Source organism: Lissotriton helveticus, chromosome 2_1, assembly GCF_964261635.1.
Source record: "Lissotriton helveticus chromosome 2_1, aLisHel1.1, whole genome shotgun sequence".
In the NCBI taxonomy this organism is placed as follows: domain Eukaryota; kingdom Metazoa; phylum Chordata; class Amphibia; order Caudata; family Salamandridae; genus Lissotriton; species Lissotriton helveticus.
This window is the reverse complement of record NC_136059.1, coordinates 1,003,391,230-1,003,412,612: the sequence shown is the minus strand read 5'-3', so window position 1 is coordinate 1,003,412,612 and position 21,383 is coordinate 1,003,391,230. Positions and strand designations below refer to the sequence as shown.

The 21,383-nt window shown below is 42.1% G+C and overlaps 1 long non-coding RNA gene across 1 annotated transcript in view; it reads left to right on the top strand.

Annotated features, from left to right (window-relative positions):
- Positions 1–1,218, top strand: part of LOC144819572 (uncharacterized) — a 94,843-nt gene extending 93,625 nt beyond the window's left edge. Inside the window, exon 6 of the long non-coding RNA XR_013607446.1 lies at positions 846–1,218. This is a non-coding gene — a long non-coding RNA (uncharacterized LOC144819572). The remainder of the gene's footprint in view (positions 1–845) is intronic.
- The last annotated feature ends 20,165 nt before the right edge of the window (positions 1,219–21,383 follow it).

Genomic DNA, 21,383 nt, shown 5'->3' with positions numbered 1-21,383 from the left:
GGATGGTATTCCACTTGAAAGGGTGCACTTATTTGATTATTTGAGAATCACTCTAGACAAGAATATGGTATGGGGTCACCATGTTACCAAACGCAAACTCAAACTATGCCACATATAGAGGGCCTATTGAAGTTACATCAGGGGTCGTTCAGTAAACTTGTTTCTGCAGCACTTCAGATGCACTCTAGTCAAGCCCTGGATGCAGCCCTCTACAGGGCAGAGATTTGGGGCTTTAAAAAGACCAAAGATTTGGAACTAGAGGAAAATCTTTTTTAAGGTCACGAATTAGCCTCCCTGCAAGCACCCCTTTGTTATTGGATACAGGGATGAGCTATATTTCAAACCAAATAGAAATACAACCCCTAGTGTTTTGGAGAAGGCTCTAAGCTACTCCCGAGCTGTCCTGATACTGCAGAGGATGATTAGAGGATATACTTAGCTATCCAAGCTGTTTTTTTCTCTTGGGTTAAGCATATAAATAACTGTTTCGAGGGGATGGGACTAGCCGAATTGTGGCGTGACCCTGGGCGCTTTTGTCCTGGCATTAGCGCAAAAGACCTAAAAAATAGGTATTGGTTTTATAAGCTGTTGAATCTCTTAAATTCCCATGCACGTGGTACTTTAACTAGCTCTTTTGTACAGCAGAAAGATTTTTATTTAACATAAACTTTTCTGGATGATATTGAACCAAGGTTGGCCCAAAAAACTGCAAGTGCACATTTGCTCTCCGTGTATTTACATCTGGCTGGGCAGGAGATGCTAATCTTAATGGCCAAATCTGCCCTAGCTGCAGACATCCTAAATAAATAGTGCCTCAATTGTGTTTTTTCTTGCCCCACGTACAGCAGACCTACATCGAAATGGCTAGTTCCTGTTTGCAGGAGTTTTGGTATGAGGAATCAAGAGGAGGCGTTTAAGGATTCTTCAAACTAATCCTTGCACTCCCTTTGGTCTTCGCGGCATCGTGATTTTGGTAATGATTTCATGGTATTTAAGAAGTTGTTATTCATCTGTATAAAAATTAATCAGCTTGCTTGTATTTGCTCGAATTTTGTATTCAAATAAAGTATTTCACAGATCATAACATGCCTATTATATAACCCCAACCAGAGGGCATTTGGAGTTCTACATCATGATCTGCGAGGAATTTTATTAATTCATAATTATGTGATTATTTGTATATGACAGTTTTAAAGTATGGTTTCAATGCTTGATGAACTAAATGTTTATGCTACTTTTCTTAAATGTTGTATTTCTTTTATGGTATCACAAAAACCGAAATAAAGAGTATTTCGATTGATTGAAAATGGTTTCCGAGATCCTTTATTTTTTCCATTGCACTATTTGAAGATTTCACTATTCCAGATAAGAATATGTCCCTATTACATGGGGATACCACTGGATGCCGGCTTCAATTGAGACTTTTTTCTCTAAAATTGGTCAATTTGAGGATGATAATTATACCAGCAGATTTTAAACCTGTTTCCGAGAAAATAAATGTCAAGTATGAAAACGCAACAAACTATCTCTGTTCAGTAAAATGTGAGTGCCTCTAATTGTCATGTGCAACAAAAAGGGCACAAAGTTAAGAGGGAAACAGCACAATGTTCAGTGCATATACATAAGCCTATTTATGTCCCTTTATGTAGGAGAGAAATGTTCAGACCAACAGAGCTGATTCATACTGGCAGGTCTTCACAGTCCTGTTCTAAGAACAGTGATGACATTCATACATGCTGACGTGATTTTAAATTGATACCTCTTTTAGAAGTGCACTCTGTCTTGTGCTTTATCAACCTACCCCTGCAATTATATGGGCAATTTCCTCTAAAGGGAATCTCCGAAAAAAAAGTTTCATTTTATCCAGGGTTAAGTATAAACAATTTATCATTTTCTCACTCGAGCCGATGCAAACATTGTAACATTATTTTAATGTTGATTGACCTGTTAAAATTTAATTATTTTTTATTTTGTTTATCCTCTTTAAACAAACACGCGCATTTCAGATTTTTTTCTCAATTGATTAACACACGTCAATGCCTCAGGCAATGCAGGCCTTATCAGATCTGTCATAAGGGTCAAAAATCGTTTCAGCCCTCTGGCGGACCTGGAGTCTTGTGATTGACTGATCTCTGCTGAATTAAACTGTGAAGTGGCCAAATCTTACGTAACAACAAAACAGAAAAGGGTGATGTTTTCAGGGCGAGCAATACTTACCTGTAACTAGCAACCTGGAATGTAGCGGGTCTTGGGTAGTAGCTGGGTAATGCAGAGTGGAAGACAATATGTCCTGATTCTGCACAATAATGTTTCCAGGAGACCTGGGCAGTTGACCCAATATCTTTGACGGGTATCGTTCATCCCAAACGCCAGCAGTACCTTCCCGGTCAGGTAGTTCGAGAGGAGGTTTAGGGACCTTAATATAAAATACGTTGTCTATTACGATTAAAAAGTTTAACATCCTCTGTCCCCATTTCCATATTTTGTTATATGAACGCCAAGGAGATTGGGATGTGATGTTGATAGATTTTTATAATAATCACTAGCTTACCCGTCGTGCATTGCTGCAATCTCTGAAGAAAGGAAATTCAAGCAAACTCGTCATGATAACATTCAATTTACATTGTGTCATTTTTATTGAAACTTATTCATTTTAATATGGAAAACATTTCAAAGTGTCATTTTAATTCCATTTATTTATTCGAGTGCTTGTGGATTCACAATTTTTTGTTTTTCCGTCTGGTGCGTACATCAGTATTAAAAAGATTATGAGGGCCCTGGAGGGCCGATATTTAAAAAAAATGTATGGCAGAAACCTTCGCGGGAGTGTCCTCAACAACTTCCCAAAGTTTCATGGCGATCAGATGAATGGTGTTTTTATTCTATTTATTTAGTAGAGTGCTTGTGGATACACGATTTGTTGTTTTTCTGTCTGGTGCATACATCAGTATTCCAAAGATTATGTGGGCCCTGGGGGGGGGGCGATATTTAAAAAAAAAATGCCAGAAACCTTTGCGGGAGTGTACTTAACAACTTCCCAAAGTTTGATGGCGATCGGATGAATGGTGTAGCAATGCATATGCCAGAAACCTTTGCGGGAGTGTACTCAACAACTTCCCAAAGTTTCATGCCGATCGGATGAATGGTGTAGTAATGCATATGCCAGAAACCTTCGCGGGAGTGTATTTAACAACTTCCCAAAATTTCATGGCGATCGGATGAATGGTGTAGTAATGCATAAAGGACAAACAGACAGACAGACAGACAGACAGACATTCCTTTTTATATATATAGATTTTGGTGGAGTACTGTCCAAAAAATATACTAATATCTTGTGGGTAGGAGATTTGAACATCCACTCCTGCAAGTACTCGATGGATACTGTTTTTGGTTTAGTGGACATTGAGAGCGATGCAACCCCATTGTATGCATCACAATTATAGTAATTGCTTAAACAGAATGTTATCCATTAAAAAGGTTGCAATAATTAACAGGATTGACCCAACTATAAGACACTTTGCAAAGACATTTGCACGAAACGAAATGAGTATGAGTCCATTATAGACTTTGTTCTCTGAAACCCTGCGTGGGAAATGTACCCAAGCTGACTGAAAAAAAAATTGCATAGAGTGATCATGCAACTTTATTTCTATATTTGATATGGGAGGGTGGTAATGCACAGGTAACAGCAAAGATCCCAAAACCAATACTTGCTAGAAAAATGTTTTTCAGCTAAAATGGGACCAAATTAATAAGGAGAAAGTGGTTTCTGTCTAATAAGTTACATGTGGTATTGAGGTGTTTGGACCCTGATTGACATCCTGATTGTTCATCATCATTGTTTGGTGAGATAGTGGGCGAAATTAAATCTAATCTGACTTGATCCATATCTGCTAAGAGGCCCCCCCAATCTGCTGGTGTGACGATACTTGTTCAAAGTCTCTAAGAGACCTCCATAGCGCCCTCAGAGCATCACCCAGAGATCTTGGCCAGGTTAAGGAGCTGTGCAAACTGTATGGGATAGCTTGAGAAGTCTGGGTAAAGAGACTGAGGGAGAATGCTTGGGAAAACTTGGCTCAATCCTCAATTACCAAGAATAGCAGGGAATTTTGGAAAGTGATAAACGCTCCCTTCCTTAAAGACGATTTTGCGCCAATGCTGGACACCCACGTTAGGTAGGATGCCTGGGTGGCTCATTTTTAGCAGATGTTTGGGAACTTTCAGCCATCTCAGACATAATGGGGTTAGCATTCATGGAGCATGCGGTATTTAATTTGGCCAAAGCAAGATGTGATCTGGCTCAGTGTAGTGCTGCCAAGACCCTAGGCCCAAATGGGGTCCCTTTGGATTTCTTCCAAGATTATCAGGATCTTTGGGCCTAACTGTTGACTAACATCTTTAACACTCTATGTAAGGTGGGACACCCAGCTTCCTGTAGAAGCACTATAATAGTCCCAATCTATAAACAAGCATTGGCGTAGCCAATAGGTCTCACCTTTTGGACCGTATAAGTGTTTAGCCATGCAAAAGTGATGTTGTTGCACCAGGGATATTGTGCTGCATAACTAAATACTTATAAGGTCACAAAGGCGAGACCTATTGGCTATGCCAATGCCTGTCTTTATTTAAAAGCAATCACAGACATGGTGGTCTACTGAACCCAACAGGACACCATCCCTGTGGTGGCTGCAATTCCTAATGGGTCGCAAATTGCAACATTGCTCAGTAGAATTCATGAGGTAGGTCGATTTGCCACCCACTAGGAATCGCTAATGAAACTCAAAATAGTTTCATACATTAGGAATATCGATATCCTAACTGCGAATCGCAAAAAAATCACAAATAGGAAATCTATATTCCTAACTTTCGTACATGTAGCCCATGGTTTGTGTAAAGCGCACAGTTGAAAAAATGTCAATAAAGATTCCCCTTTGGGTGAACTTTTAAGTAAACCACAGTTTACCACTAAGTATGTACCAAATATACACAATAACATAAACTAGGAGCAGATAATGATCAACATGAAGCAGTCATACAAAGCATGTACATTTTATTTTGGTAAATGTTAAAAACAAAAAGAAATTATAAAAACATTCTTAACACATCAAATAATCATGTTACAACATAAGGGACAACACAATTAGGAAAATGATTCCAATTAAAAATTGGGTATGAGATCACTAGAACGAATAAATTGATAATTCCTGCTCAAATTTATACACTTAATTTCATAGTTACAGAAAAATCATTCCATAGTGACTTAGGGGTTCTCCACCCAAATAGGTTGCATCATAAAGCGCACAGTTGTCCAACATCGCTCACAGGGTCAAGGAGAGCCAATACTTGAGGCTGGGGCACCAGAAATTTGCGACATAACAACTGCAGCATAGCTCCTTCTTCTATATACCCCCACACACGGTTCACTAGACAGTGTAATTTATGGGATTTTTTAGGCCATGATACATTTTGGGGGCCCTTGTTCGTAATAGTTACACATTGTCTGCTATTGATGCCACACAATATTAAATTGTACTTAAGCTTTCAGAAACTGGGTCATACAAAAACAGATAAAATACTGAGATTGACCCGGTGTACAGGGAGAAAGAATGAGGTAAAAATGTATGTAGAGAGAGGACAAGTGGTTGAGATAACGAAATAGACAGTGAAAACCATGGAGCGGTGTACTCCCAGGGTGCTAAGAAGTAAGAAATAAAGCTTGATCATTTTTTTTCGTGAAAAAGATCTTTATTTAGGTATATCCAAGTGCATAGATACAAACATCAGCCAACGCGTTTCGTTCATGAAATGAACTTTGTCAGGGCTAGTATAGTGTGCAACGGAAGTGTCAACGTAAGATTTGTTCCAGAGCAGAAAGTCAGAGTCACTCTCTGACTTTCCGGTACGCTGTGGCACCAGTCCAGGACTTTGTACTGCGGCCCTTATCATGGAGGCCCTGACATCATATTGGTGTCGCTACTGAGCGACGCAACTTGGATTCACTGATGCATTTGAGAGGTATCTATCTTAGGCTATCAATCACGTGGTGGAGATTTTTTTATTGCGGGCGACATTTTACTAAAACATTTGTTTTCTCTCTACTGTAGGGAAACAGGAGCCTGGTCTCACAATGCGCATGTGGCCCTTAGCAGCAATGTTTCTTCAGGCACTACTGCACATAACATAACGTGTAAGCGCACTTATATCACCCAAGGGTATCAAGGCGCTGAAAAACACATATTTATTGTTACCCAATACACTTGTACTAATTCTATTGACGTCAGAAGGATGAAAGCCTGAGTGGACCATACAGAATTTGAACCTGTGACCATGAGGTCGAACACAGGCCCATACAGTCGTCACATTAGTCCATAAATCCACCCCACTCAGCAAAATCTGCACATTACAACGCTGAAGTTGGTTGCATCTCGCCTGGGACGGTGCTGCAGACTAGGAGCAGTTCAATGATGGATACATTTCGGTGCTCCCCGATCATTTAGGCCTGCCTGCTTCTCTTTGCAACCCGCCAAGAATCGGCAGCTCCCATAGCGAAGCGCCACGCTGCATTTATGAACGTCCTGCCTAGTGTGCAAACTGCCTGTGGGTGTGAACTGGGAGGCTCTACTGAAGCCAATCCAATCACACCCAGCATATGCAGCACGCCCAGAAGGCACGGAGAGGGAGGGGCTCTAAGAACCAATCAGAACTCCAAGATCAATCACCGAACACAACAGAAATATACATTTGTGGTTTTTCAGGGTGGGAAGGAGGGAAAGTATTGCTTTGATTTATGGTTTGCGGGTTAGAATACAACTTCGAGTTGCAGACTGGCTCTCACTTTGTATGATTCATGCACGGGAGGCAGCGGGCCGATTCTCAAAGTGGACGAGCAAAAGTTCTCAATTATTATTTAAAGGTACCAATCAACCAATTCGAGTATGCACCTTGCCTTGCACGAGAAAAGTGTTAAAAAACGTGCAATGCTGTTCCAGAATTACGCTTCGCCTTTAGGGAGAATACACCTCGGGAAGTCACACATTGTGAGTGATTAGCACTTCGACTGAACGCATTCACGATCGAGAGAGCTTTCTTTCAGCACAGGTCAGATCTGTTTTTTACCAACATTTAGTTCCCGGCCGCGTAGAATGCACAGATGGGAGCTGCAGCGGGAGAGAGCGAGGCGGCGGGAGTTGTGTGCGCACGAGCTGCACGCGAAAGCACTGCTAGGCAGAATTTAATTGTCTGATGGCAGGAACTGGTCGGGGAGGGGAAGAGAGAGGCGCGCACCCTTGTGCGTGTAATCACAAGTTGGTAACCAAGCCTTTGGTAGCAGCACTTTTAAAACCCGTTTACAAAATGTCTCGCAGTGCTGCGCATGCGCTGACTCAGCGAGACCTAATAAGGGGATAAAGATCTACCGCAGAATTATAGTCCCATCTCTCTTTTGGGCAACACCTAAAAAATGATGGGGCGCTTACTCTTGAACATGTTGGAGTGTGGTAGTTTAGCAATAATTAGGTTAAGCATTAGCAGAAGACATTCGGTTTTTCGAGACTATTTTGCCCGTTTTACGGAATCCATTTTGTATTTCTGTCGGCCATTTTGTATGCCATGTGCTCTGTCCTACCTTTCTGTCAACTGCTCTTGAAATCTGCCTAGAGACAAGATATGTTTAGTCTCCTCTACTTTGCACATGCTCAAGCTGTCTCCAACTTGTAACTGTCAAGATGTGCCCACCAAAATTAGCTAACTGTCAGCCCTTCCCACTTGTTGCTAGCGCACTCTCTGTATGACCTTATATGTGTCTGAAACCAGTACTCTGTACCTTGTACCGCCTTCCTTTCAGCCCCCGTGTGGGTATAAAAGGACCAAGCTCCTTCTAGTCAGTGTGCTACCTCATACTATGCCAAAGGGTGTTGTGTGAATGTAGTTCCACCTCATGAGGTTTAATAAACTCCGTCTTTTCTATTCCAGTTTCTGTGCCAACTTCTTGCTATTTGGTCTGAGGACTCTGTGTAGAGAAGGGCGAATCCCTTGCACTAGTAGGCCTGGCTGAGGCTTGCTACCACAAATTGGCGAGTCCAACGTGATGCTCATCGGCGACTCGGATGCCCGAAGGACTGGTCGAGACGAAGGATTGGAATCTCGCTTTGGACGTGATCACTGCCGGAAGAGACCCGAGTCTTGGCATCCACGGCGTTTTCCCTTTCTTTCTGATCTGACCATCCAGGTGGCGGCGGTCCTAGATTGAGATCTCTTCAGTTGATTCGCCGTGCAGGGACCGTTTGGTGGCTTTGAGAACTTGACAGTAGGAACCTGGACACCATTTGATTGGTAAGGGCCGTTTTGCGGCACTTGTTCTAAGATTGACGCCTTGGATTGGTAAGGTAGTTTCCGAAACACTTACTATGGCATGTGAATATGGAGTTGGCCAAATATTTAGTTCTATGAATATGAAAATTATATATGTCTTGCAAAACCTATAGGCAGGTAATGAGGACATTTTTCTCTACTTCTAAGAAATTTGAACGGCGCAACGTACGAAGAGTACTTTAAGCGCTACTTTGACTATAATACTGCATATTTTGCACTATTTTCGGCATGCCTGTTTCCAGCACACTTCGTAAGATGTGTTGCTTTTGTAGTGGTACCAATTTGAGAATCGATGAAGCACAACCGCCCCCCCCCGGAGGGCACGCCTAATAGGGATATGTATATTAAATATGGTATTTCGTCCAAATGTACAGCACGTTATGGAACAAATATACCCGTAAGGATCCTGAGTTGCATTGGCCTATGCATGGGTCATTTGATTTGCGAAAAATTCAGTATGTGGAGCAACGGATATTTAAGCGAAAGGCTAGGCAAAACATGTTTGACTGTTTGCGAAAGTGGGAGAAAAAGGTCCGTGAGCGAATGAAGCGCGAACAGGCCTTGATTGAAAAAGAACAGCGTAAAAGTGTGCGTGCGAAAGCATTAGCAATGAGAAATAAAGAAATTAGAGAAATTAAAGAAAGGGAAGATAGGGAGCGTCAGTTACAGGTAAATGGCCATTCGCTATTCGTAGGCCTCTTTATCCTATTCTTAATAAACCCCAAGATGATTCTCTCTTATTAGATCGTTGTCCACCTCCGTATACACTTCCCTCTGCTCCTGATGAATCAGATGAGGACTCTCCTACGGATCAGGATAAAGCTCGAGACACTCGCTCAATGTAAAATACCGAATATTCCTCTCAGATTAGATCTGCGGCGTGTAAAGCAGATTGTAGTACTAATCCTGCTTCTGACATTTTAGATACTATTCAGAATTGGTCGGAAAGGGGACAAAAATATTTCACCAAGAAATTTGCTGGAGAGGTTCTTGAGCGATTTAGGAAATATTCGGTGGAAGTAGAGCCAGGTGATATAGCAGCAGATTGTAAGCAATTACGTGAAGGTTCTTTTGTTTTCTCCCAGGTGCCTGACACAATCAGACACTTGGTTAAACTACGTGATGACGCAGTCTATTTGCGGGAGGAGAAAAAGGCAGCAGACGCAGCTTCACAAACATCTCGTATCAACATGGCACGAGCGCCGATGCCCGAAAAAAGATAAGAATGTTGTAAATGTGAAACCTATGCGGGAAGCCGCGCCTTTGTATGTTCCTCTTAAAGGAACAGGCACAAGTGATAAGACTTCTATTGACGCGAAAGGGTATTTTATTTATAATTGGGTTTACAATCCTTGGAATAGAGCAGATGTCATGGCTCTTAAAAATGTAATGCCTGATCCACGAAAGAATCCAACAGCTGTTTATGAAGAAATTGAGGGTGCCATTAGTTCTTGTACTATGACTTTGTCTGACATTGATTTGTTTTTTGGATTAATATTACCGCCTGATATGTGGAGAACTGTGCCGAAGTTGACGATCGTGCGGTATTTGGGGCATTGTGGTCAGATATAGAACAATCAGATAAAGATAGAGAACCTGCACAAAAACCGTGTCAGCTTATTTTAGATCTTCCAGCAGCTATATTGGTTAAATTAAAGACGATTATTCCCCCTAAAAAGATAGATTGGACTATGTTAGCGTCTTGCAAGCAAAAAGTTGATGAATCAGTTTCAGATTTTTTCACACGATTTGAAGAAGCATTCCACGATTTTAGTGGCCAGTTATTGACAAGTGACACGGGTAGGCATCTGTTTGTCGATAAATATGTCACAAACCTTTTGCCAGAAATAGCTAGTCGCCTAAAGGCCAGGGAAAGGTCATGGACTACCTCCTCTCCGGTTTCTCTCCTAACTTTGGCTCAGTATTATGAACGACAAGAATTAGAAGCAAAAAGTAAGGAGGATAAAAAATCTAAAGAGTTAAAAACAAAGGTTATGATGGCTCAAGCTTATGGCCCACCTTCTAGAGGTAATAATAGAGGTGGACGTGGATCTTATGGTTCGTCTTTTCCTCCCTATCCTCGTGTAGATTTGTCTGTTGATCAGTGTGCGTATTGCAGACAATTCAGACATTGGATTTCTAATTGTCCAGTGCTATGTGCTCAGCAGGGTTCACGTGGTCTGGGACAAATGAGAAATCGTTCAGGATATTCGGGGCCTAGAGAAAACACGAATGATCGTGCTAGGTTTGATGCTAATGCACGTGGACAAGAGGGGGCTAATACTTTTGACTGACGGAATCAATATCAAATGTCTGACTATGAGCTGTCTAATTTGCAAGATTCTGCTTATGCATAGGATTGCCTAGGATGGGGTAAGGAATCAGTTGAAGTTCCAGTAGATCAGAAGGGGCCCTATGTTACACCACATGTTTTGGGTTCTACTGATCAGTTTTTGGTTGATACAGGAGCTACTCGTAGCGCCTTGTCTAAACACTTGGGGCCTCATTTATGAAGCCTTGCGTCAGTTTTGCGCTTCCGATGCGTCACTTTTTGTGACGCATCGGCGGCGCAAAACATGCGTCGTGTTGCGCACTATTTACAAAGTGACGCATCTAAGCAGATGCGTCACTTTGTAAACCCCTGCGCTACATTTTACCTGCATCAGGTATAATGTATGCAGAGGGGGCGTTCCCCCGCAAAAAGCCTCGTAATAGTGACGCAGTGAAATCTATGAGATTTCATTGCGTCACTTTTAGGACGCTGTTGCGTCAAAATCTTGCGCCTGCCTCACAGCAGGCGTAAGACTGACGCAAGCCCTTTCACATGGGGCTTTCCCCATGTGACAGGATGCATTGCTGGAGTTGCGTCACTTTTGTGACACACCCCAGCAATGCGTGACTTTTGCGCTTACAGATACGTCAGAAATACTGACGTATCTGTAACTCCTTGCGACATGATGCATCATATTATAAATATGACGCATCAATCATGTCGCAGGGAGAGCGCAGTGAAAAGTGACGCATCGCTGTTTTCACGCAGTGATGCGTCACTTTTCATAAATGAGGCCCCCGATTCCTAGGGCTCCCCTGTCTGGCTTAACTATTACATCAATAGGTTTCGATGCAACCTCCACCCTTAGCCCATTATCACAACCACTTGCACTCCATGTTTATAAGTTTACTGCTCCATGTCCATTTTTCCTTTCTCCAAAAACACCAGATAATATTGTGGGTCTTGACATGCTCTAATATTTCAGGGCCACGATACGATGTTCTCCGGAAGGAGTACGGGTTATTTTAAATGACAACCACCCAATGATTGAGAGATCCTGTATTGTTAAAGAGGATATTGCACTAGCTTCACTTCCTAGTACTTTGTGGGCTACTTCAGACACTGATGTAGGGCAAATGATTATTCCACCAGTACACATTAGTGTCAAGGAGGGTGCTATACTGCAGAGATTGCCTCAGTATAACATTTCTCGAGAAGGAGAAGAAGCACTTACACGTATTGTGCAAGATCTGATTGAAGTGGAGGTGGTGGAAGAAGTTCCTTATAATGTTTGCAATAGTCCAATTCTTCCCATTTTGAAAAAAGATGCTGACACTAAGATTTATAGATTTATCATTGATTTAAGAGAGGTCAACAAGATTGTAGTACCACAGTATCCTGTAGTATCTGACATAAAGACACTGCTTACCTTGGTCCCTCCAACTGCAACTACATTTTTAGTAGTGGATCTGAAGAACGCTTTCTTCTCGATTCCTATTCATCCTGATAGCCGATATTTGTTCGGTTTCACTTTGAATAACAGATCATACAGATTTTATAGAGTTCCCCAAGGGTACACTGAGAGTACGAGTATCTATAGTCAAGCCTTAAAAAGACAACTTGATTCTTTTATTTTGCCTGAAGGAGCGGCTCTCATAGATTATGTCGATGACATCTTGTTGGCAGCTGATACACCTGAACAGTGTGAAAAATGTACTTTGTCCTTACTTTCTTTTCTTGCAACACATCACCATAAAGTATCACGAAAGAAATTGCAATATTGTAGACAGAAGGTAACTATATAGGTAATCTTCTGTCTAAGGAGGGACGTGCACTAACATCAGATCGCATCCAAGCAATTTTAGACACTCCAGTACCTTCTACACAGAAAGATGTTCGTGCATTCATTGGGTTAACTTCATTTTGTAGGCAATGGATATTGGGTTTTTCACACATTGTTAAACCATTGCGAGCTCTTTTGACTAAGAACACTCAGAATCCTCTTCCTTGGACAGATGAATGTCAAAATGCTTTTCGCCAGTTGAAACAAGATCTTTGCTCTGCACCAGTGTTAGGTACACCAGATTATGTGAAGGCCTTTACACTCTATGTACACGAGAAAGATGGACGTGCATTGTCAGTTTTAGTACAGACACACGGTGACAAGCAGCGTCCCTGTGCATATTTTTCTGCAGTTCTTGATCCTGTTGCTCGTGCGTTGCCTGGATGTTTCCGTTCAGTCGCAGCAACAGCCATGTCTATACGTAAGAGTGAAGGGATTGTTTTGTCACACAAACTGTTGGTGCTAGTACCCCATGCAGTAGATGCCCTTTTGAATCAGACTAAAACTTTTGCATTTAACTAGTGCTCGCTTGACAGGATATGAATTGACACTGTTAGCACCCCATATTACATTGAAGAGGTGTGCTACATTAAACCCAGCCGCTTTGTTGCCATATCCTGCGACTCAGTCTCAGTCAAAGGAGCCTCACGATTATATATTCCTTACTGAGGAACAAACAAAGGGTCGCATTGATCTGCAAGATACGCCCCTTCCAGATGTCGATGGGGAGCTGTGAGTTGATGGGTCCTGTTTGAAGTTACCAGATGGCACAACCTCAGCCGCATACGCAATCACGACACTTGAAACAGTAGTGGAAACAGCTTGCATACCACAGAAGTTGGCTCAAGCAGCTGAACTAATACCTTTGACACGAGCGTGTGAGCTTAGTACTGACTTATGTGTGAACATTTACACGGATAGCCGCTATGCTTTTGGAGTGGTTCATGATTTTGGCCTACTTAGGAAGGAAAGAGGCTTTCTTACATCCCATGGCATGCAGATAATGCACGGAGAATTTGTACATAATCTCTTGACTGCACTTACATATCTGAAGAAAGTTGCCATTATGAAGTGTAGCGCACACAAGAAGATTACCGACAAAATAGGACAAAGAAATGCCTTTGCAGATCGTGTAGCTCGCGAAACTGCAATACAGCGAAGCATTACACCTATGTACATAGTAAGATCACAAGCTGAGCGTTGGCATGATGCTAGAGTGGAAGTATTGGATATACAGAGATCTGCCTCTGTGGAAGAACTTGAACAGTGGTCCAAATATGGAATGTTGGACGATGAGGGTTGTTGGCGTAACAAAGATATGAACAACTGGAAATTGCCTACAGCCTATTTACAACCTATGGTTCAAATGGCACATGGGCTGGCACATGTTGGAGCTCTAGCAATAACTAAATTGCTTACACAAGTCTGGGAGCATCCTGAAATTGCCAGCACAGCTAAAAGAGTGGTACAGTCCTGTTTGATCTGTTGGCAGAACAATCCTGGAAAAGGGACACGACTTCCTACAGGAGGGTTTGTTACACCAACCGCACCTTTTGAAGTTTTGCAGATGGATTACATCCAACTTGAACGCTGCAATAATCTAAAATATGTCCTAGTGGTGGTATGTGCCTTCAGTAAATGGATAGAGGCGTACCCTACAAAGGATAATACTGCTCTTACCACAGCAAAGGTGCTTCCGAAGGAATTCTTCCCTAGATATGGTGTTTGTAAAACTTTATGGAGCGACAACGGACCCCATTTTATTGGGCAAGTTGTTGATTATGTCCTGAAAGGATTAGGGATAAAACAGAAATTCCATGTAGTCTTCCACCCACAATCAGCAGGATTGGTGGAAAGTTATAATGCTACCTTAAAATTGAAGCTGGCGAAAATACTGGCTTCCACGTCCCTAAAGTGGCCAAATGCATTGCCTTTGGCACTGTTGTCCATAAGATCAGTACCACAATCACAATCAGGTCCCACACCGTATGAGGTGGTATTTGGAAGACCGATGAACATTTGGGGAGTTCCTAAGCCACGCCCCATACATGATGTACCTTGTGTTCTGTTGAATGATTATTTGGCACAGTTAACCGACAGTTTGATCTCTATTCATCAACAGGTTCGAGAAGCTCTTCCTGATAGCTCTGCAGGTGAGGCCCATGATCTCCGTCCTGGTGACCATGTAATGGTCAGGGCATTCGACAGATCGAACAGCTTGGAGCCGAGGTGGCGAGGTCTGGAGCAGGTGCTGTTGGCTACAAGGACAGCGGTTCGAGTGACGAACAGAAAGAACTGGATTCATACCACGCACTGCAAGCACATATCGCCCACCTTAGTGGAACCTGCTGTGCTGATCGACCATCGAGAGATTCTGGAAATGGAGAAGGATCAAGCTATCTCATCTGACGAGTCTACAAAGTCTTCCCGGACCACGCGATTCCTGGAACAGCGCGATATAATTTGAGACCCAGGAAAGAATATGCAGTTTTGAACAAGACTGGTTGAGCTACCGCCCTGGGTTTGTGACACGGAGAGCCAATGAGGCAAGGGGGGGATCAGCCCTGCATTATTGTAGTGACACCCGTCTTGGCCCGTGGTGAAGAAATCAGCAGCTACCCAAGGGATAAGATCTCCAACGATTGTTTTCAACAGGTTCTTAGAAAGATCGAGCATCGTTGTCAATTGAAATGAATAAGAAAATGATTTGTGCTGTAGGATTTGTTGTTGCCTTGGTGGTTTTGGCAATAACAACTTGGTTCATTGAGAAAGCAGTTCCTGCTCGACAGCTTTTTGTTGCAACTACTCCAGCTCCACTGGAGCATCACTACTACACTCTTCCTTATCATGAGCAGAAACATAAACAGTCCTATCTGAATAACACATTCATTCAGATGTTGCATCATACCCATAATGCTACAAATACTACCAATTGTTGGGTGTGTGGGATGATACCTGCACACCATAAGAAAGGAGGAACGCCTTTTATTCCTCTACTGTTTTCTCATAATGGTTCATGTCAAGCTTGGTATGCCCTTTTGTTTGCTTATGGGAAACCTTCAATAGGTGGAATCATTTTTCGATTGAATAAAGAATGTTACCAAGATCAAGATGGTTATTGTTAGAATCGGCTGGTCTCTAGTTGGCAGAGGTATACACTTCTGACAAAAAGGGACCCACCTCCTCTAGTCAGGGCAAGGGGATCACACACTCAAGATAACCCCCGCTCACCCCCTTGGTAGCTTGGCAGAGCAGACAGGCTTATGTCAGAGGCAGTGTGTTAAGCATTTATGACCACATACAGTAATAAAGTGAATACACCACAAATGGACACAACACAGAAGGTATTATAAAAATAAGGATGTTTATATAAGGCTTAGCACAAGACCAAATAACGACAAAAATATACCACAATCTCAATAAATCAAAGATTTTCGTGGCAAAGCTTGAGAGTACACACTCAGTTCCTCTCTCCTTGTTCCTTGGCAAAAATAAAGAAGCAACTGCAGGATTCCCCCCAGCAAACAGCACACTGGCAGAAGGGGTAGGCAAGTCCTTGGATCAGCAGGCTTCTTGTCCTTGGTATAGGTTTCCTTGTCAGAAGTGATCTTAATTCTTTGGTTCAGGGGTCCTTCTCTTATACCCCTTTTCTGCTTTGATCCCTTTGTCCATGCAGGGGAATTTCCCCCATCCTGGGTTTGTTGTGTGTGTTGCCAGGCCGAGGCACCTGGCCTATTCACTGTGCAGGGCAGGGTCTTCAGCCGCCCAGCAGGAGGTGGAGCCAGTATTGTCACTGGCAGGGGCAGGGCCATCAGTCGCCCGGCATGAGGTAGAGCCAGTATTGTGTCAGGCAGGGCAGGCTATCAGGAACTATTCTTCCCCCACTCTAAACGCAAATGCCTCATTCACCCCACACTGACTCATTCAGATCTCTGGAGCCACCGAGCTCCTGTAACACACACAAAAACCAGCAGAGACCGGTAGACAGTTAGACAAGAAACTAGTCACTTTCTAAAAGTGCTAGTTTCAAACTCAGATTCTAAAAACCATCCATCCTAAAGGATGTGCTATTAAATTCTGAGTTCAGGGATACTAAACTCGACTTTCACCATGCTCTCTGAGTCTGTTAGGATTATATAGTGTAATAATTCCAGCAGCCCAGTCTGGCCTAAGGAGAGCACGTAGCCTTACAATAGTGAAAACAAAAATGGCTGTAATTTCACTATTAGGACATGCCACACACATCAGGGCTTGTCCTACCTGATGCTTCCAATGCACCCTGCCCTTGGGCCTACCATAGGGGTGACTAACAGGAAGTTAAGGGAAGGTTTTAGGGACTGGCAAGTAGGTGTACTTGCGCAGTCAGCATGGCAGTACCAGACTGCACGCAGGTTATTCAATGGCAGACCTTAGACATATTTTTCTAGGCTGCTTTTGTGGGTGGCACAACCAGTGCTGCAAGCCCACCAGCAGCATTTGTATTTACAAGCCCTGGCACCCCTGGTGCACTCTACTAGGGACTGACAGTAAACCAAATAAGCCAAACATAGAATCCAATCAATGTATCAATTTAACATAGGGAGCACTTGCACTGTGGCACTGATCAGCAGTGGCACAGTGCCCAAAGCAATATTCCAGCAAAACATCGTAAACAGAGGAGGAAAACAGACAAAAAATGGAGGAGAGACTCATGCCAATGATGCCAGGTCTAACAGTTATCCTCAAGCTAAAGGGACTAAATGGGATGAATACCAACCGGGCAATATTTCGACCCCATATGTCTCCACAAATGTGAGGGCGATTAAGAACAATGGACTTTTTGTGATATCAGTAACAAGAGCAAAAGCAGATTTATGTATTAGCAGTGTTGGGAGAATTCCCGTAGGACAAAGCAAATGTACTACTGTATTAAACATTGAGGGCGTCAATAATAGCACTTTTATATCGTCACATAATACCTATTTTGTGTGTGGTAATAAAGGATATTACCGATTACCTGTTGGATGGTCAGGGGTATTCTACATATCATTTTTGTTACCCCATGTGTTTTTAGCACCTGCATCATATCATCTTGACCTGAAACGGTATAATGATATTTCAAGGAATAGATATAAACGGACAACAAGTACTGATGAGATTGACCAGACAGACACCACTCTGCAACAATGTGTTGATTTCAATTTGGGTTTGTTTTTCTTCGTGGGTGCTGCATTAAATAGTAGAAAGATCAGACGATTGACTCGTGTAGTGGAAGCTGTCACTAATCAGACAGCTATGGCACTTGGGAACATTACAGAAGAACTGCACATTGCAAGGATTGTAGCACTCCAAAATCGGATGGTGCTCGATGTGATCTTGGCTGATCGTGGTGGTGCATGCCGCGTCATCGGAAACAGTTGCTGCGTCTTTATACCTGACCACTCACCTTCTGTTTATGACGCAATCTCTAAACTTCATAAGATTGCTGCAGACATTCACCCAGAGACTGGTACATGGGCATTTTCATACTGGATATAGACACTCTTTGTTACTTGGGGCTGGAAACCACTGACTTTTCTATGTATACTACTGGTGATACAATTTACATGCTGTACTTGTATACAATGTGGTCCCATGATTTGCGCTATGTGCATTACTGCTTGTACACCTGCCAAGAGAAATGTTACAAAAGAACAGCAAATGTTAAGTAGCGAAATTACTGATTTGATGAATATGAATATACAGGATGCAGATCCAGATTACCATAGACAGACGAATGTCTTCAGCAAATGCTGAAAGGGTCGTCTGTGGTAGTTTAGCAATAATTAGGTTAAGCATTAGCAGAAGGCATTCGGTTTTTCAAGACTATCTTGTCCGTTTTACGGAATCCATTTTGTATTTCTGTCGGCCATTTTGTATGCCATGTGCTCTGTCCTACCTTTCTGTCAACTGCTCTTGAAATCTGCCTAGAGACAAGATATGTTTAGTCTCCTCTACTTTGCACATGCTCAGAAGAGCATGCAGCTGTCTCCAACTTGTAACTGTCAAGATGTGCCCACTAAAATGAGCTAACTGTCAGCCCTTCCCACTTGTTGCTAGCACACTCTCTGTATGACCTTATATGTGTCTGAAACCAGTACTCTGTACCTTGTACCGCCTTCCTTTCAGCCCCTGTGTGGGTATAAAAGGACTAAGCTCCTTCTAGTCAGTGTGCTACCTCATACTATACCGAAGGGTGTTGTGTGAATGTAATTCCACCTCATGAGGTTTAATAAACTCTGTCTTTTCTATTCCAGTTTCTGTGCCAACTTCTTGCTATTTGGTCTGAGGACTCTGTGTAGAGAAGGGCGTACCCCTTGCACTAGTAGGCCTGGCTGAGGCTTGCTACCACAGGAGGATTGGGTTCATGAAAAGAAAATGTTGATATCACCACAGTATGGCTTTCAACGGGTTAGTGGGATGACAGATCAGTGGTTGACAATCACAAAATATACGATGGCCAAGAATGGGCAGATTTGTATGGCCTTTATGGACTTATCGGGCACATTTGATTGTGTGTCCCACCCTAAATTATGGCTTATAATTTAAGAGATGGGCATAGATGTAGCGATAATTCATGTTATCTGCCAGATGTACTCACAAGCCACTGCATGTGTCCATGAAGGCAAAAATTGGGATTGCACAAGACCTATTCAGATCTCAAGGGAAGTTAGACAAGGCTGCATCTTTGCCCCTTTCTTATTTTCAATCTAAAATAATGTGGTAGAGGCCGCAGTCATAGGTTCTACTCCAGACATCCACTCTTTTAATGCATTTCTACTTCCAATACTGGCATATACAGATGATGCTGTTTTAATATAAAAAACAGGGGTGGCATCACAAAGCCTTATAGTGGCCTATGTGGATTTCATGAAAAGTCTGAATCTGAGAGTCAAAATCTATTTAGGGGGTTTTATTTGAGAAAAAGCACTCTTGGCTAAATATGGTAGCCAATAGGGCTCTGGTATTGGAGAGAAGTGTGACAGACCTCTTCAATTTTATAAAAAAGTTGGGGTCAAAACCCATACAGACAATAAAAAAGGAATATAGTGGAAGCCTATTCCTGCTGTTATGTATGGGGCAGGGGTCTGAGGTAGGGTGGCAACAGACTCCCTGCAAAGGCTAGAAGACGGATTTCTCAAGAGGTTATTGGCCCTTCCTTGCTCCTGTTCGAATTACAATTGCCATATCGCACTAGGCTCACCATTTGTGTTGGATGGTCTTAGGCTTGACGCCATCCTACTATGGCACTCGATCTGGGGGAGGTATACTGTCAATCTAACCCATACGATAATAAAAGATTGTTTATCACTGGAAAACGCATATATGATTGTATGGTTGCACTATATAAAGTTCATATTGACTTCTCTAGGCCTGGCAGAGTTGTACACAAACCCTAGTAGCTGCTTGAGATTCCCTAAAATTAGATTAAAGGCAATGTTTGCATTAAAGGCAGAATACAAGAGAAAAGAAGAAAACTATTTTAAATCTTCTTTATGGTTATATCAAACGACCCCACCCACTATCGAGGTATGGAGGGGGAGTACACATATTTAGACAGGGTGGAGAATTTAGAACATAGAGTTCCAACTTAATCTAATTCCCCTCATGATTGGTTTCCAACCGAAGAGGTATTTGCTTAGAGATTTAACTACATTCCCTTGTAATGGTTATTCTAAGCAGTCTGATCTTTATTTATTCTTCTTTTGTTGTTTTTATAAAGAACAAAGATTGAGGTACATCCTCCCTCTTTTGCGTCGATATAAAGTTAGCCAATGTCGCCCAGCAGTTTGGAAAACTTGATGACCCAGTCTTATGGTTTGCGTTAGCTTCATTTCATTGGTCCTGCATGAAAAGGAGAGCTTGCTTAGCTTAGAAACCCTAAGTCCCCTTAAGATGTGACTGTATTTATATTAGTCCCCATTCAGCACTTTATAACGTGTTTCTTTCCAGGTTCCTAGGGTTGAAATACTATAAGATTCATTTGGAACTTTAAAGGAATTAGTAATTGTTTTTAATGCATTTTAATCTGATTGTATTACTGTTCTATTAATGTAATTGATTTAAGATTGTTTTTAATGTCTATCTTTTTACTCTGTGCCCTTTATATGCAGTAGAAATACTGTGAAATAAATATAATTGACTGGCTGACATATGTGCATACTGTAGGCTTTTCCATTCTGAACATGAATCCTATTCCACATTGTTTGTTGTGCAAGAGACTTCAGTGCAGAGATCTGTATACTGGTAATATGGACAGCAAGTATACATTCAACTTTATTGACATACAATGTTTGGTCATTTAAAATCCTATCTTCTAAAGTTATATTATTTTCATGACAAAATGCTGAAATGTTCCTGATCTTGTGAGCGTGTGCTCATTGTCCTTGTTTATCTATAGAATCTATGGTGTTTCATCCAATGTAGCACTTATTGCACAAGAGCCCAACACTCTTTACCTTAAGTCTCAGTCCACTCTTCAGACTGGCTCCACACTGATTTACACAAATCCACTACTAGATGTAACAAATAGATAGTAAATTTGCAATGCGCTTGCATAGCGGAAAGTAGCATATTCAGGTGCAAGCATAACAGGAGCTAATTTGGAGTTTTCTGGATCCCTGCAGTGTTTTGTCATGTGTAACATTGCTAATGTTAAGGTTTGTCATAGGAGTGGGAGAAAAATTCCGCAACTCCGGTGGAGTTCATGGAGTTATGTCTACTTTGCGCTCCACCTTGAGCACAGGGTTCCGAAAAACTCTGACAACTGCCACATGGTAGACTTTTACCTCATCTACAGCGTTCGAACATTGAGTTGGCGAGCCGGAATCTGCATTTCATAGTGCAATTTTCGAGCAGTGGAATGCCTCCTGGAGAGAT